General features: G+C 47.9%; 1 protein-coding gene across 7 annotated transcripts in view; it reads right to left on the bottom strand.

Moving 5' to 3' along the window:
- Positions 1 to 18,408, bottom strand: part of SH3PXD2A (SH3 and PX domains 2A) — a 243,790-nt gene that overhangs the window by 191,656 nt on the left and 33,726 nt on the right. The gene's annotated exons all lie outside the window — the stretch shown is intronic.

Here is an 18,408-nt window from a genome sequence, read left to right as displayed (position 1 = left end):
ATACACATGTGTCTAAATACACACACACACACACACACACACACATCTAGAAGGGTATTCAATAAAATGCTAAGGATGATTATCTTAGGAGGGTAGGGTTACAAGTGGTTTTAATTTTCTTCTTCTTGTTTATGTGTATTTTATACAATGAACATAAATTTGGGGTTGTTTAAAAATGTAAGTAGCTTTTTTCCACTGGTTCTCAAACTTTACGGTGAATGAGATTCTGCAAAGGGCCTTCCAAAACTGCAGATGTCAGGACCCCACCCTCTGAAATTCTGCATAAGTAGACCTGGGTTTTGGAGGATCAGGCATCTACATTTTATTTTTTTTAACAATTTTTATAGAGCAGTTTTAGGTTCACAGAAAAACTGAGCAGAAGGTACAGAGGGTTCCCATATATCCCTGCCCCCACACATGCACAGCCTCTCCCATTACTAAGATCCCTCACCAGAGTGGTACATTTGTTGAAATTGGGCATCTATGTTTTAAACAAACCACTCCAGGTTATTCTGCCACAGTTGATCCTCAGAACACACTCTGAACCCACTTCAGGAGACTGTAAGCATTTCAGAGATGTGTGGTTCATCCCAGTATCCCTAAGTCTTAGCTCTGCGTCTGGCACTGAGTGGGTGCTCAGAAACCATTCTGCTCCATTGAACAACCAAACTGACCTTCTGGATGAGAGGTAGACTTACAGGAGAGAAATTAGCATATGGAAGATTTGTAAACTTTTCTGAAATGAAGGCATTTCAGGACCTCATTCCCAATGTCACCCCAGTTCCCAGTGCTCAATCAGGCTCTGGACTACTGCCTCAGGCCACTCTGGAAGGCTCACTTAGCCCAGGAGGTGGGTGGGACTCCAAACTGGAGAAGGAGAGAAAATCCCAGGCCCACACAATCTGTCCTATTTTTCCCACCATTTCTGTCCCTCTTATCTGAACCCACACCAAAGACATGCCTTCCTGGGAGAGGCTTCTGTTAGAGGGAGGGTCCCCTCACACAACCTCAGGGCTACTCCGCTGAACTTCCCCACAGTGCCTGTTGTGATGTCTCCAAGCACAGCGTTAAGGGAGGGCAACCCAGGGTTAAGACGTGGGCGAGACCTCCACCTGCTTCCTCCCTCAGAGGAGAATGAGCTGCTGTAGGTCACAGCACTGGTTCCCCGGCCAGGATGCCCCGTCCACCAGAATTACCTGCGGACCTCCCTAAAAACCCATATTCCCGGGACTCTGCCTAGCAATTCTGATTCAGGAGGTCTGAGGGGACTCCATCAGAGACGAGAACAAAGTGGCCAGAGAGGTCAGGGTTGCAGCCACTGTGAGAAGGAGGGAATATTATTAGCAAAGAGAAGGAGCATTTGGACACCTTGGCATCAGAGTGGCTGACTTCACCACATGCCTGGAGCAGGGCTCTCTTGGTCTGCTCAGGCTGCTAAAACATAATTCCATAGATGGGTGACTTAGACAACAACATTTATTTCCCACAGTCATGGAAGCTGGAAGTCCCAGATCAAGGTTCCTGGTGGAACCTTCCTCCTGGCTTGCAGATGGCCACCTTCTGTTGTGTCTTCACATGCTGAAGACAGAGTGAGCTCTAGTCCCTTCCTCTTCTTATAAGGGCACTAATCCCATCATTGGGGCTCCATCCTTGTGACCTCACCTGAACCTAATTACTTCCCAAAGGCCCCACCTCAGACACCATCATACTGGGGATCTGGGCTTCAACATGTGGATTTGGGGGGAGGGGAGGGGGAAGGCACAAACATTTACTTCATAGCAAGGGTTCTGCACACAGGAGTATGAGGCTTTATGTTTGGCTGTTCAGTTAACAGCCAAAGAAATGAGCTCTGAATCTAGTCCCTTCTCCCCTCCGATCTCTAAGTCACAGAGTCAGCCTCGTGCCGTGTGGAGTGTTTGTTCTGAAACACACCCAAGGAGAGCGCCATAAAGCAAAGCAAATACAGCTGAATGTTGCCACCCTGAAATGGGGTATTTATGATATGACACGTTTTATGTGATCCCAATTAAGAAAGACCATAAAGTGAAAAGGCCATCCCTATCCTCACAAGCCCAAAATAAACTGACATAAATAAATATATAGGGATATGCTTTGCTTTATATCATATATAAACATATATCCCACACAATAAATTGTAGAAACCATTTAGGTAATGGTTACTATGTGCCAGCACAGTGTAAAGCACTCATATGCATTAGCTCATTTAATCTTCAGCCCAAGAGGTAGCTACCATTGTGATCCCCATTTTGCACAAGAGGAAGTTGAGGTTCAGAGAAGCCAAATAACATGCCCAAGGTCACACAGCTAGGAAAATACAGAGCAAAGGATTGAACCTAGGTCCAGCTGAGTCTAATCCCTATGCTCTTAACCACACTGGACTGTCTCCCTATATGTAAATTCAGGAGTGGGGATATTTAATCAAACTACTTGATGAGGACTGAATGGCAATTTTTCAATAATAAAATAATAATGGGTAATCTGAAAAGTCTGTACAACCCTTGAGGAACATGGGGGAGGAAGGCTAATTCTGAGAGCCTGAGACCAAGAAGAGACAGAACTTGGCCCAGACAGAGGTCAACGGTTAAGAATGCTACAAAACCAGACAGACACAGAGGAAACTCTCATACACAACTGGCTTCACCGACAGTGGCAGGATGCTCTGGGGTTTCTCACAGGGGTTATAGCCCACCCCATCCCCCCTGCTGACCCCCAGCTCCTGCCAGCTACATCTCCCCTCCCACCTGCATCTCCCCTTCCCACAGATGCTGTGCACGACAGGTGCTGCCTTCCTGACCTCTGCCCAGGCAGATGCACCGTAGGGAGGCCCCAAGTGACCGGGCCCTCTCGGGAGAGAGCCTGCACTCGCTCACAGGCCATTAGACAGCAGTCTTTCTCCCTGGCCAACCAAGTGGGACCCAGAGGAAGGGCTTAACTGGTGCTTAACATGACCCATGCTCCATCCTCTCTAGTAATTAGGGGCTTCCCTTCACCTCCCGGGAGAATTAATCACAGGCTCACTGCCTCTGGCAGCTGGGAGGCCTCTCCTTTTGCAAAGGACCGAGGATGGCAATTTGCCAAGGAAAAGGCACGGAGCCTGGAGTCAGCCACTCCCGGGTTTCACTCTTAGGACCTTCCTTATCATCGGCTGTGAGACCTCAGCCCAGCCTCTCAGACCCTCAGGCTCTTCCTCTATTCTACGGGCACAGCCTTCAGGGCTACGGGGCCTGATCCACTATGTTGGTTTCATTGCAGGTGTGCTCACCCCGTTAGTGGTGGAGCTGAGACAGGAACCCAGACCTCCTAATTCCTAGTCTAGGACTAATCAGCACATGACCAGCATACACCTGCCCTAGAAAAGTCCTTCTTCCTTTACTATTCAGAACAGTTGAAGAGTCACAACAGGGCATTGTCGCTATCTAACACTTGACCTGAACCCACAAGGAAGACAGGCCTCTGGTGACTTACATGTGGGGGTGGGGAAATGAGCCTCCACCCTCTGGTTCTCCCAAACCTCTGCGACTTGCCAGAGCCTCCCACCCCCAGCCCCACCCCCAGCCTACCCTCCTGGAAAAACAGTGTAAAGTCTGAGCTGAGGAAACGGTCAGAGACTTCCCCGGAGGTAAGCCCAGAGGATCTGTGGACAACCTCCAGGCCCCTTTCCCTCATCTGGGCTGTACGCTTGTCTGCTTTCTTCCAAACCTTGACCATCCTAGATGATCACTCCAGATGAGCAATGGATACACAAAATTCCAGCCCGACTCACACTCCCCCATCCCCACATCAGTTTCTCAAGCCTCCCTGAGCTGGGTGTGCTGGAGCCCCTAGCGATAAACCGCAGAGAAAGAGCAGGTGGAGGGCAAGGGGGACAGGGCAGAGGTCACTGGAGAAAGCCAGCTCTGTTTACCGGGCTACGTCAGGGGCCCAGATAAACTCTCCTCTGGCTGCAGGAGCGACCAAGATAACGTTACCCAGCAGCTGGTTCCAAGAAAGGTTTGCAATTAAACATCCTGCTTCCACACACGTTACTTGGAGTTATGTTTCCCGGGTGGAGTTTCCCTTCCTTCTGGATTTTAAAAACTCATGGATTCTATTACCCCATCTCTGGTCATTTCAGGCAGATGGCAAGCATCTAGAAATTGCATCCAGCCTCCCCCGGAGAGGAAGCCCCAGAGTCTCAAGTTCACCTGCCACGCTCACCCTCTTCCGAGGAGGATCTCCACCACAGACACAACTACAGAAACTCCACGACGCCTCGGTCCCGCCAGCCCACCCACCCCAAGGCCATCTTGGGCTGCCTTCCATCTGCTCAGCTCATTAGGCCCAGAAATGTCTGAGGCTTCTGAGACTTCCAAGTCCTGCTCCTTTCAACAAGGAAATGGCCTTGATGCAAATCAGACCCACAGCTCAACGCCAGAGCACTGAGAATGAAGCCCAGCCCAGTTTCCATGGAGGGAGGTCCATGATCAGACCCGGGCTGTGACCAATTAACGACCCAAAATTACTGCGTAATCATTCCTAGAAGGCCTGGGACCTGCCCCTGTTTAATTAGAAAGTGCCAGTAAGTACCCATTGCTCCCTGTACTGATGAAAAGTAGTTAGAGACAAGGAGTTAGGAACCGTGGGGGAAATCCTCTATCTTTGTGGCACTGTGGCTCAGTTTACTAAGGAGGCCTTTTTCCCCTGGACCCCTGCCAGGTGCCCCTGGCCCCAGGCCAAATGGAAACTCAATGACAATCTTCCTTCACCGGCTCACAGCAACACAGGGTGGGACCAGTTGGCTAGGACTAGGGCCATCGCGTACAGTTATATAAGTTGCTCACTGTCCAAAGACTGCCCGGGACAAGTAGGGGTCGAAATCTAGCCTATCCTCTGCATCCCAAACTGTGCACCCTGGCTCCAGGCTGCAGGCACACAGATAAAGGAGCACCTCCTTCTAATGCATACAGAATGTTTCTAGCCAGGACACAGCACCTTGTCCCCTGGGTAGGTTGTCAGTGCTTTCCAGGGCCCTTGAGGTTACAGTATCTTCTTAGGACCCAGCTCCTCAACTTCCCCAAATCTTCTAGATGGAGGGATGCTTAATGTTTGAGATGGACTGTTCAGAAGTCTGAATGAACACATTCCAACAGCCAGTAAAGGGGAGTTTACATTTAGGGACATGATCGCTGCTCTGGCTTCCTACTGGAGAAGTTCATCACGTTCTTCCCCAAGAAGATGATGGCAGCCCTAAGGTACCAATAGGCTCTAACCTTCTATTCAAAGGGCCCCATGTACTAAGTCCTATCACGGGCAGGGGAGTCCCAAATTAGGCTGGGCTGATCCTCAAGATGCAGACCACCCATCAGGGCAGAGGACCCCAGGGCTGCTGCTCCCAGAGCAAGTGGCTCCACCAAATGCTGGGCTGATGCCCCTTCTCCTCCCTGCTGGGGCCCACTGACACCCCCCCACTGATAAGCAGCAGGGGCCCCGGTAACAAAGACCCATCTTGACAACACTTGGCTGCACCCAAATTGAAAGCTCCCCAGATTTCATCATCTGACCTGGGCCCACCAGCCTAGCAAGTCTGGGGCCATCTCTTGTGGTGCTCATAGTCTGTTTTTCACAACTAGCCAGTTATTAGATCTGCCTTTGTTGACTAATTGTTGGCTCAGAATGACCCAGCACTGGACACATGCTGTGTCCCTGTCTATTTCACGTGGGTGACTATGTCCTCCCAGGTCTCCCCATGGGCAGCAACTGTGTTCCCCGACCCCCTGAGGTGCCCTGGGCCTGCCCGTCCGCTGGGCACACTGAAATACAACTGGCTGGCTAATGAGTGAAAATCCATTGGGTTTGAAGAACCAAAGAGGTCGCTAGCAGCAACACTTGGGGACTGCGCCCCACTCCAGAAGCAAATCCCCAGTGGCCAAGGGGCAGAATATAAAATACATCCGGTTCAGTGCAAAGGTCTTTGCCAACCCAAAACCCTGCCAGCAAAATTAAGTTCAATGGCCTGTGGCCACCTGAATAAACTTTCTGAGCACCCTCGGGGTGTGGTCCTTTAAAATTCTGACACTTCCTCTGGGGTGGGTGATTGTTCTTGGGGTGGGTAGGGTAGTGACACTGCAAATTTGGGGAACAAGCAGCACTTAGAAGTCTGGACTTGGGGGGTGACCTCCACCCCAGCACACACACACACAGATTCACTACAGGGTTAATGACCAGGTGGTAGAGCCTTTCAGACCTCAGAGCACCCCATTCAGGCTCCCTCTGGACCTCATGTTTATGAGCAGTCACAGCAAACGCAGCAGAAGCAAAGCTCAGAAAGGCTCTGCCAGAGACAGGGTGTGTGGCCGGAAAAGGGCTTTTTTCCTTCCAGTTTCATTGAGATATAATGGACATACAACACGGTATAAATTTAAGGTGTACGGCCTAATGATTTGACTTAGATACATCATGAAATGACTGCCACAGGAAGTGTAGTGAACATCCATCATGTAATATGGATATAACATCAAAGAAATAGAAAATGCTTTTCCTTGTGATGAGAACTCTTAGGATTTACTCTTAACAACCTTCATATAAAACGTACAGCTGTGTTAATTACATTGATCATGTTGCACATTATATCATTAGTAGTTATTTATCTTATAACTGGGAATTTGTACCTTTCATCCAATTCCCCCTCCACCTACCCTTCTCTGGTAACCAGAAATCTGATCTCTTTTTCTATGAGTTTGTTTGTTTATGAAGTATAATTGACCTACAACACTATTTTACTTCCTGGTACACAATACAGTGATTCGATATTTCTACACATTTCAAAATTATCACCACGATAAGTCTAGTTACCATCTGTCAGCATACAAAGGTATTACACAATTATTGACTATATTTACTATGCTGTAATTTCATACCTGTGACTCATTTATTTTGTAGCTGGAAGTTTGTACTTCTTAATCTCTCTCACCTATTTTTCTCCTCCCCCCATCCCCTCCCCTCTGGCAACCACCTGTTTGTTTTCTGTATCTATGACTCTGTTTCTGTTGTTTGTTCATTGTTTTGTTTGTGTTTTTGGATTCCACATACAAGTGAAATCATACAGTATTTGTCTTTCTCCATCTTATTTCACTTAGCATAATACCCACTAGGTCCATCCTTGTTGTCACGAATGGTAAGATTTCATTTTCATCCTCTTTATGGCTGAGTAAATACTGGGTTGGCCAAAGGGTTCGTTTGGGTTTTTCCATAACATCATATGGAAATCCAATATATATTACATTAATTTACATTATATATTTATTTATATTATATATTATATTTATATATTATATATTTTTTCATTCTCTTTATGGCTGAGTAACATTCCATTTTATATGTATGTGTGTGTGTGTGTGTATTTATATATAAAACATATTCTTTATCTAGTCATCTGTTGATAGGCACTTAGGTTGCTTCCCTATCTTGGCTATTGTAAATAATGCTGCAATGAACATAAGGGTGCATGTATCTTTTCTAATTACTGTTTTCGTTTTCTTCAGATAAATACCCAGAAGTGGAATTGCTGGATCATATGGTAGCTCTATTTTTAATTTTTTGAGGAACCTCCACACTGCTTTCCAAAGTGTCTGCACCAATTTACATCCCCACCAACGATGCATGAGGTGTTCCCTTTTCTCCACATCCTCACCAACACTTATTTGTTGTCTTTTTGATAATAGCCATTCTGACAGGTGTGAAGTGATACCTCATTGTGGTTCTGATTTGCATTTGGAAAAAGGGCTTTTAAGGGGATTTGGAGGAGGGGATACTCAGCAGGCTCTTAAACTGTATCAAACACCTTCAAGAGTGTTTAGTCTCATCACACTCAGTGCCTGCAATCATTTGCATGAATCATGGGCCTCGATTGTTTATTTAATTTGGAGGGCAATGCATAGGCAAGAGGGTTTGGAGGAAGCTTCCATATTGCTGGTGTCTCCATTTATTCCTCTGCAAGATGGGGATAATAGTGGTTACTTCACTTTGGGGCTGTTGTGAGGATTTGTGATCTAACCCTGTATCTCCCCATTAGAACACAAGCTCCCTGAAGGCAGATTATGGCATCCTAACGCCCAGCAAGACACTTTACACCTAAGACGCACTCATTTAATGTCCCCTAAGTAAGTGAAGGAACGAAGTAACCAGCTAATGTTGAGTGAGTGCTTGCCTGGTGCCTGGTTTTGTGCCACTCTAAAGATGAGGCAAAGTCCTTGACCTCCAGGCCCTTACAGCTCAGCTGCGGCAGCCAGACTCACACTGACAAACCAAGTAGGGAAACAGTATAAGATGGAGTGATGGGATGCCAAAAAGTGAGGCTCAGAAAGGACCAAAGGCAGCACTGGCATCGTGGAGGAGGAAGACGGCTTTGAAAGCATTTGATGGATTTAAATTTTAGCTTCAACATTTCTCTGCTGTGTGGGCTTGGGCATGTGTCTTAGCCTTTCTGAGTCAGGGTCTCCTTAGCTACAAAGTGTGGTTTATAAAGGGATCTTCCCGTTAAATGTGATGAAGCACATGGGGGTGCCCAGCACAGGGCCTGGCACATGGAAAGCGCCCAGTGAACCTTTGCTATTTAGATACTCAGGAAGAGGGAGGGGGTGAACTGACTTCTTTCCATTTGCCCTGAGACTTGGATCATGACACCAGGAATAGGAGTAGGAGGGGAGCAGGATGTGAGAAACAGGGACACAGACGGGCAGGGTAACACACACACACACACACACACATCCCACTACTAATAACAAGCCTGGCCTGGGAAAGTAGAAGAGCAAAAATAACTGTGCTGCCCAGGGCTGGGAAAACAATGGCCATCCTCAGGAGCACCCCGCTGAAAGGATGGACGGGCTGTAGCAAGCCCCTCGGGGTCGGAGGCTTTTTTTCTTCTTCTTTTTTTTTTCATGTTTCCTGGACAGGAAATGAGTGTGCAAAGTAGGAGCTCCCAGGATTTACAAACCCTATGTGGACCTTAAAAAAGATTCAGCTGTCGAAGCTCTGTCCTTATAGTCACCAGAACTAGGACAGAAACAGCAGGAAGAGCCAGTTTTTTACAAACCTTTTTCTTAAATGCAGGAACTAGTGGTTTCATTAGGAACAAAAATAATAGCCACGTCCCTTTATTGATCACTTATTGCATTCCAGGCCTTGCTAAGCACTTTATCCAGATGATCTCACTTAAACTTTACATTGATTCTGTGAGGAAAGTGTTGTTATTGTCTCCAGTTGACAAATGAAGAGACCTCAAGAAATAACTGATCTACCTGAGGTCCCGTGGCAGGTGATGGAGCTCAGGTCCAAATGCAGTGTTGACTGCCGTAGCCTGACCACTTCGTCCTCTTTGATAACTATACCAGACTGCCCGGAGCCAGGCAGAGCCCCTGCCACAAGGATTTGCTCTGTCAGTTGGCTGCTCCACGTGTAGGTGACCCATCAGTCAGTACTGAGGCCACCCTGAGGCAGGGGGGTAAGGAGCCCTCTAAGGGGACCAGCACTCTATTTTGCACAGTTTAGAATCAATCTGATTGGCTAGGGACTTCCTTGGCGGTCCAGTGGTTAAGGCTCCGCCCTTCCACTGCAGGGGGCATGGGTTCGATTCCTTGTGGGGGAACTAAGATCCCGCATGCCTCATGGTGTGGCAAAAAAAAAAAAAAAATCTGATTGACTACATGAAAAGCTGTTACTCTCTCTGAGCCTCCACTCCCCATCTATAAAATGGGGGTGGTAACACCTGCTTCACTGTGAAGATTAATGAGAACACAAGCAAAGCACAACCACAGTGCCTGGGACACTGTAGCTGCTCAATAAACGTCACCTCTCTTCCCCACCATCCCCTTCAAAGTGCCTAGCACAGTCTTCTGCGCTCTTGGAGTTTTAGCCTCTTCCCTAGAAGTTTCTGGAGACACCAATGAGCCCAGAGTCAAGAAAGGAAGGCATTGTGGTTTCTAGGGCTCTGGGTGTGGTCCCCACTGCTCGCTCTCTAGAGTACCTGAGGGCATGTGGTTGAACCTCTGTACCTCCCTCCCTCCAGCCCTGCCACCTCCCTCTGTTCCTGAGCCAGCTTATCAGAGAAAATGTGTCTGACCACCTTGAATCAGCAGGTGCTCCAATGGAGAGGCCCAGCAATCGGTGGGCATGGATGTCTTGGGTAATGCCCGGGAGCCCAGAGAGGGTGGCGGGGTGTCCAGGCTAGAGGAAGGAGGCTCTCCCTACTGTGGACACTGAGAAAAACTCTAGATGCATATTGACATTCAGGAGCTAGAGTCCTGGAAACCTTAAACAAACGTATGCTCTCCCGAACCACAGAAAGGATCACGCTCCTGGGCTTCCAAGGGGGCATGGACGCAGCCCAGCGGATCTAGGAAAGGGTTGGAAAGAAGGATTCTAGCCCCACACACACTCCCAAATCAATGACTGACCCAGGCCTGCTGACCTGGACACACACATCCTGTGACCATGCCCCGTTCCCCCGTCACACCCTGGGGAGCAAGGCAAAGGTTAACACACACAGCTTGGTTTCCTCTTCCTGGGAAACACAGCAGGCAGGCAAGGCCAGAGGCCAGCGGCCTCCTTCACACACAGCCTGCAGGGGAAGTGACCCCACCTTTTCCTCCCCGCCATCTGACACACTCACACCTTCCTCTCTGCTGTGCTCAGCAAAGCTCGACTTTTGACACAAGGAGAATTGCTGTCACTAGGAATTTTGTTGCATGGGGTAGACTGGAACAATCTTTTTGGAGAGCATTTTGGCAATATCTGCCCCAAACCAGCATTCCCTTTGACTCAGCAATTTTACCTCTAAGAATTTATCCACACAAGTGTGTGGATGTGTGTGTCTATGTGTGTGTGTGGATGTGTGTGTCTATGTGTGTGTGTGGATGTGTGTGTCTATGTGTGTGTGTGTGTGTGTTTATATACATAAAGATGTTCATGCAGTGCTGTTTGGAACAGCCAAAAATAAGGAATGTTGACTGTCTATCGATTTAAAAAATGGTCAAATAAATTATGATTCATACACCTGTTAAAGATAAGGGGGCTCTTTCTGTGTCATTAAGGGAAAATATTCACAGTATATCGAGAAAAGAAAAAAATAGATTACAAAACAGTATGTATACAATACAATTAGATTTCGCGGGAGGTGTGTATGGGGGTTTGTGCATGAGCACGTACGTGTACATTTTACATATCTGGAAAAATGTAACAAACTGATAATTGTGGTTACTTGGGTTAAGGAGAAACCGAATAGTTTCACTTTATACATTTCTCTATTATTTTATTTCTTTTGACTACGTCTGGCTTTCAGAATTTATTTTTTTTAAACATTTTTTATTTCTTTAATGTTGTATCTATTTTATTTATTTAATTTTGGCTGCGTTGGGTCTTCGTTGCTGCGCGCGGGCTTTCTCTAGTTGCAGCGAGTGGGGGGCTACTCTTCGTTGTGGTGCGCGAGCTGCTCATTGTGGTGGCTTCTCTTGCTGTGGAGAACGGGCTCTAGGCATGCGGGCTCAGTAGTTGTGGCTCGCGGGCTCTAGAGCACAGGCTCAGTAGTTGTGGCACATGGGCTTAGTTGCTTCGCGGCATGTGGGATCTTCCCAGACCAGGGCTTGAACCTGTGTCCCCTGCATTGGCTTAACCACTGAGCCACCAGGGGAGCCCTGGCTTTCAAAATTTAACATAAGATTTCCATCTTACAAAACAATTGTGTTCTCTTAGCCTGTCCTCTGGCTAGTGCCAGCTCCTAGATATTCTGCCAACATCCAATATGTGCTCATTCTTGGGTAGCTGTAGGGGATTTCAAGTTCAATGTTGAGCTCTTGAAGCCAAAGTCTGCAACTCTGTCTACATATACCATCACCTGGAGTGCTTTAAAAATACTGCCAGCTGGGACTTCCTTGGTGGTGCAGTGGTTAAGAATCTGCCTGTCAATGTAAGGGACAGAGGTTCAAGCCCTGGTCCGGGAAGATCCCACATGCCGCGAAGCAACTAAGCCCGCGTGCCGCAACTACTGAGCCTGCGCTCTAGAGCCCGCGAGCCACAACTACTGAAGCCCGTGGACCTAGAGCCCGCGCACCGCAATGAAGAGTAGCCCCTGCTCACAGAACTAGAGAGAAAGCCTGCAAGCAGCAACGAAGACCAAATGCAGCCAAAAATAGATAAATAAATTTATATATATAAAAAATACTGCCTGCCAACCCTACTGTATACCATTTAAATTAGAATCCAGGAAGTTGGGGTGGACATTGGTAGTTTTCAGAGCTCCCAGGTAAGTCTACAGGTTGTTACAGGTTGAGAACCACTCAAGGTGGACCAATACCAAAAAGACCACTGGACTAGCTGAAAAAAAATACTCTTTAAGTAGAAAGCAGTATTATAGTGTAATTTGTGCTAGTAAGAGTCAGCTCTGCCTTCAAAAGGTCCGGTTAGGGAGTTTGTATTCAGTGCTTTTTCTCAAAATTCTGCCTCCAGTTTTGGAATTCACCAGCTCAAATGGGGAAGAGAAAACAAGGAGACGGGGGTTCATTTGTCGTGAGCTGTGGCTGTGCCTTCACTTTCTTTGGCAGCCTGTGGCTGTCCCCACCTCCATGGGGCCTATATCAGTGACTCAGGGGTCAGAGTCCAGCCCTTTTCACCTCCAGGAGGAAGAGCGGAAAGAATTAGAGGTGCCGAACCCAGAGAAGGCATTTAAGGGACACACAACAGCTGGTTTCAAATATTTAAAGGACTATCAGTACGGGAGGGTCAGCTCCAGTTGTACCCAAAGGAAGGTGGGGGACAGTGAGTGTAAATGATGGAAAAGCAGGTCTTGCCCAAAGTCAGGAAGAACTTGTCAACCAGAGCTGCCCAAGGATGGAAGGGGCTGTCTTGTGAAGTAATGGGACCATCAGGGCAGGAGATGAGTGACCACCTGTCTGCTGTGATATTGCTGGGAAACCCCTTTCCACTCAGCCCTCTAACTTCCAACTCCAGGAGGCCAGAAACACTTAGAAAGTTAGCAAAATCCACTGGGAATACAGCTCCTTTACCAAAAAGTCTTCCACTCACAAAAAATCGTCCTGAGCACCAGCTGAGTGTCAGGCTCTGCACTAGGTGCTGGACACACCAGCAGTGAGCCAGACAGTCTGTCTTCATGGAGCATCAGACACACACATGATTGTTTCTGATGGTCCAATAAAATGGAATGCAGTGACCAAAACTAACTGCAGGGGAGGTGGCTAATTCAGACAGATGGTCAGGGAAGGCTTTTCTCCGGAGAAAATGTTTGAGCTGAGATCTAAATGCAAAGAGCAAAGTACTACTCACCAGCTGGGGAGGTGGGTGGGATCTCAGTTTGACTCAGTCCAAAATTGGAAAGGAGCCCTACCTCACATCATATACAAAAATTAACCCAAAATGGATCAAATACCTCAATGTGAGTGATAAAACTATAAAAGCCTTAGAAGAAAACAAAGTTGCAAATCTTTATGACCTTGGACTAGTCAACGGTTTCTAAGATATGACACTAAAATTATAGCAATCAAAAAAAAAGAAATAGATAAATTGGACTTCATCAAGATTAAATACTTTTGTGCTTCAAAAGACACCAGCAAGAAAGTGAAAAGACAGTCTACAGAATGGGAGAAAATATTTGCAATCCATGTATATGATAAGGGACTTGTATCTAGAATATATAAAGAACTCTTTTAACTCTAAAAGACAAATAACACAACTTAAAAATGGGCAAAGGATCCAAGTAGACTTTTCTCCAAAGAAGATATACAAATGGCCAATAAGCACAAGAAGAGATGCTCAACAGCATTAGCCATCAGGGAAATGCAAATCAAAACTATAACAAAGTACCATTTCACATCCATTAGGATGGCTATAATCAGACAGATAATAGTAAGTGTTGGCAAGGATGTAGAGAAATTAAAACCTCCATACATTGCTGGTGGGAATGTAAAATAGTGCAGCTGCTTTGGAAAACAGTCTGGCAGTTCCTCAAATGGTTAAACATAGAGTTACCATATGACCCAGCAATTGCATTCCAAAGTATCTACCCAAGAGAAATGAAAACTCACGTCCACACCAAAACTTCTATGTGAATGTTCATAGCAGCATTGTATTACAAAATATTATATATATATTACATAATAACCCAAAAGTCGAAACAACCCAAATGTTCTGCAACTAATGAATGGATAAACAAAATGATGTATCACAGCCATATGATGAAATATTATTCAATAATAAAAAGGAATAAAGTACTAATATATGCTACAACATGGATGAACCTTGAAAACATCACACTAAGTGAAAGAAGCCAGACACAAAAGACCACATATTATATGATTCCATTTATACGAAATTCCCAGAACAGACAAATCTATAGAGACAGAACTAGATTAGTGGTTGCTGAGGGCTGGGGGTGGCAACACTGGGGGAAATGGGGAGCAACTGCTAATGGGGTTACTTTTGGGGATGGTGAAAATGTTCTGAAGTTAACTGTGGTGATGGTTACCCATATTCTGGGAATATACTAAAAACCACTGAATTGTATGCTTTAAATGGGTAATTGTATGGTATGCGAATTACATCTCAATAAAGCAGTTTTTAAAATATTAGAAGGGAAAAGATGTCACTCTCAGTTAAGAAGATCTTGCCAGAAAAGGCTCCATCTCTCTAACCTTCCAGCCTGTCTAATTTCTCCAAGGTTCAATCAAGACCCACCATCTCCTAGAAGCCTCCCTGGACTGCCTCAGCCCTGGTGCCCCCTCTGCCCCTTCATCTGGTACACAGCAGGCTTGTGTAGGTAGGGGTCATGTCACATCCATTAGTCTTGGAGGAAACGAATCCTGGGCCTCTGTGACCCCCATGCTGCAGATCACCAACACTGGCACATAGTAGGCGTACCTGGCTGATTAAGGAGAAAGCCTAGCTTAAAATGCACCTGGTTTCCCAGGCTCAGCAAGAAGAGACCGAGTTCTCTTCCAATGACGACTAGAAAGACCCAAAGCCGGAAACATCCTCCTCTCTTTGCCTGGAGAGTTCGCTGGCCCCAGCAGAGCCTGGCGTGCAGTAAAACTTTCCCAGTCAAGCAGCAAAACTGGGAACGCCATCAGCTCCCGTTTGGCTTCCAGAATAAGGAAACTGCGCTTAAAACTGCACTTAAACTCCGACGTTGGAAGCGCCCACAGAGAGTAATCGCAGAACTAGGTGAATCTGCTCACCTTCTCTAGAAACGTGTTTCTCCGTTTGCTCACGGTCCTGACCCGGGAGTTTGGCCCAGCCTCCTTTCATCTGATCCCACCCAGCCCTCGCCCCCCTCCAGGCCTCATAGCCTCTCTGCCCACAGCCTTCTCCCCCTTTTCCAAAACTCTTAAGGGCACCCCGTAGCTACAGCGTCCACTTCAGCACAAGAGACCCAGATTGCCAATTTCATATGCGGCCATTCCCCGAACCTGTTCCCAGATCTGCCCTCAACTGGGTCACAAACTCCTTGAAAGCAAGTGTTTTATCCTGACTTCTCTTGTTTTCCCTATAATACCTGAGGATATTGGGCACGTGGTAGATCCTCAATAAAGACGTCATTTCTGTCTGATAAAATTCTGTTCAGTCCTGTAAGGAAGTATCAAGTGCTTACTGTGTGCTAAGCTCCTCACTAGACACTGGCAACCCAAAATCAAATAAAATATCGTCCTGGCCCCAGAAAGCTCCCGGACTGTGAGAAAGAGCGGCACTAATGGCTAATTTGCTATGGAGGCTAGACTGAGAAATGTACATGACCCTGGGGGAACGCAGAGGAGAGGCAACAGGCCAAGACAGCTTCCTGGAGGAGGTGATCCTGAAGGTGGGGTGAAGGGTGAAAGATGAAGAAGGTAAGCTGAGCAAAGAGGTGAGGGCAAGGGCGGTGGTGGCGGAAGGGAATCTTAAGCAGAAGAAAGGGCACAGACAAAAGCTGGGAGGGGTGGTGTACCATGGTCTGAGCTGGGTAGAGAACCAGGAGCAGCGGGGGTGGCTGCAGCCTGAAGTCCAAGGCAGTGATGGCAGGAGATGAGTGAAGAGTCCCTGGCTCTGAGGCTGGAGGGAAAGATGGGGGCGGGAGAGCATCGGAAGGGAGGAAGGCAGAGAAACGGAGGGCAAGCTGAAGTGTTTTTTGGGTGAGAAACTTGGAATGGTTTGGGGATTGGAGAAGGACGGAAGGACAGGTGTGGGGAGATCTAAGGAGCAAGGGAGGAAGAGATGAGGATGGAGGAGCTCAGGAGAAGCAGAGGGGTCCCTGAGCCAGGGGCAGGCACCAGCAGGCTGGTGATGAGAACCAGGGCAGGGAAATGGGGTCTGGGAAGGGACACTTGGAGACTGAGAAATCCCGCCCCAAAGCTTCTGGGATCCCAGATGGCCCACAGTCAGGATGACATGGAATGACTGGGACAGAGCTCAGAGTTGGGAGCGGGTAGACCCAGGCCCTCGCAGGGCACGGGGTGCTTTGCTGCTCACTGGTGGACAGTGCAAAGAATGACTGACACCTAGAGACTGTCGATGCAGAGAAAGCATAAGCAGCTTTGCAAAAGGAGAGGGACCAAGCAGTCGAAGTCAGAGGCTTTGTTTTATGTTCTCTTAGCTCCCAGGCTCCAGATCTGACAGCAAACCTTATAAACCTCCCCTCCCTCCCCAAAACTTGGCTCAGAAGACAGAGCCATTTGGGATGAGGGAAGGGGGTACCAGGTCACGTCTTTTGGGCCCCTGACCCGCTTCTCCCTGCCTCTGCAAGCTGCGTGGCCAGAGGAGACCCCTGCTCTGCCACAGCCGACTGGAGGACGTCATTTGCTGGCTGGGCCCCTCGGGGAGGAGGTGGAGAGGCCTGCCAAGCCGGCTGGAGAAGAGCCGCGCACGCGGCCAGGGGAGACTGCCAGAGGCTGCATCTGGCTCGGCTTCCCGCACCGATTCCCATCTGGCCGAGGCATGGAGGTGAGACGAGAAACACACAGCCGGCCTCCTCCCCCAGCGCCCCCAAAGTCACGTCATCCAGGCATTCCCTCCGGGAGGGCTGCCCCCTCCCTGTGACCTCAGCCTGTTTCACTTGGCCAGAGCCCACCCCCGGAGAGCAGGCACCCCCCCACACACCCTAGCTCACACCCAGGCCCATGCAGGGAAAGGCGTGAGCTATAGATTCCAGCCCTCCCAGGCTGCACACCAAAGCCCCAAATAAGGGCCCACCCCTCCCAGCCCTGTCTTCTGAGATGCCAGCTGGGCTGCAGAGGGGGGCCGGGGGTGCTGGGACGCTCGGCCAGAACACTGCGGGCTTGTCCTCTTCCAGCCTCTACGTGGAATCTCCCTCCAGCTTTAACCAAGGGGGGGGGTCAGGCTGGCAAGAAAAGACAGGCAAGTCCAATGGGTGGTGTCTAACAGCTTCCAGTACTAAATCCTAGCTTTGCCTCTTGTGTGGTGTAAGAAAATTTGGTGGACAAATTATCTCATTTCTCTGAGCCTCCATTTCCTTGCCTGTAAACTGAGGGTTATAAGAGGACAGGCCTTGGACAGTTTGAGTGATGACTAAAATGTATGCAAAGTGCTTAGCACGTGCCTGGCCCTCAGCAAACACCCAGCGTATGGTCGCTCTTTTATTTCCTGGCTTCCTCCGGTGGCAGTGCCAGAGAAGGCTCAGTCCCACCTGCACAACTGCCAGTGGCCAGCTCCAAATACAAGTGGTAAATCTGTTATTGTTATATTATTATTATTATTTTTTTAAATAAATAAATTTATTTATTTATTTTTGGCTGCATTGGGTCTTCGTTGCTGTGCGCAGGCTTTCTCTAGTTGTGGCGAGCGGGGGCTACTCTTTGTTGCGGTGCGCGGGCTTCTCACTGTGGTGGCTTCTCTTGTTGCAGAGCACGGGCTCTAGGGTACGCGGGCTTCAGTAGTGGTGGCACTCAGGCTCAGTAGTTGTGGCTCGCGGGCTCTAGCGCACAGTCTCAGTAGTTGTGGCGCACGGTCTTAGTTGCTCCACAGCACGTGGGATCTTCCCGGACCAGGGCTCGAACCCGTGTGCCCTGCATTGACAGGCGGATTCTTAACCACTGCGCCACCAGGGAAGTCCAAAATTATTGGACTTCCAATAATTGTTATATTATTACTGACTTCATCTTTCTTATTTATTTTGATAGCTACTTATCCTGGGAAATAGAAAACTGACCTTTTCTGGGTGTTTTACATACTGTGCACAAAAGCAACTTTAGTAAATTTGTTATTTGGAATACACTCTCTAATAGGATGCTTCCTACACAGATATAACCCCTAGCAGCCCAAGCCCCCACAGAAATCCTGGGGCTCTCTCACAGATGCACGCAGGCACACACACACACACACACACACACTCTCACAGCTGCACACACACGCGCA

Source organism: Balaenoptera musculus, chromosome 16, assembly GCF_009873245.2.
Source record: "Balaenoptera musculus isolate JJ_BM4_2016_0621 chromosome 16, mBalMus1.pri.v3, whole genome shotgun sequence".
Taxonomy (NCBI): domain Eukaryota; kingdom Metazoa; phylum Chordata; class Mammalia; order Artiodactyla; family Balaenopteridae; genus Balaenoptera; species Balaenoptera musculus.
Note: the sequence above shows the minus strand (reverse complement) of the source record. Positions and strands in the feature narration are given on the sequence as shown.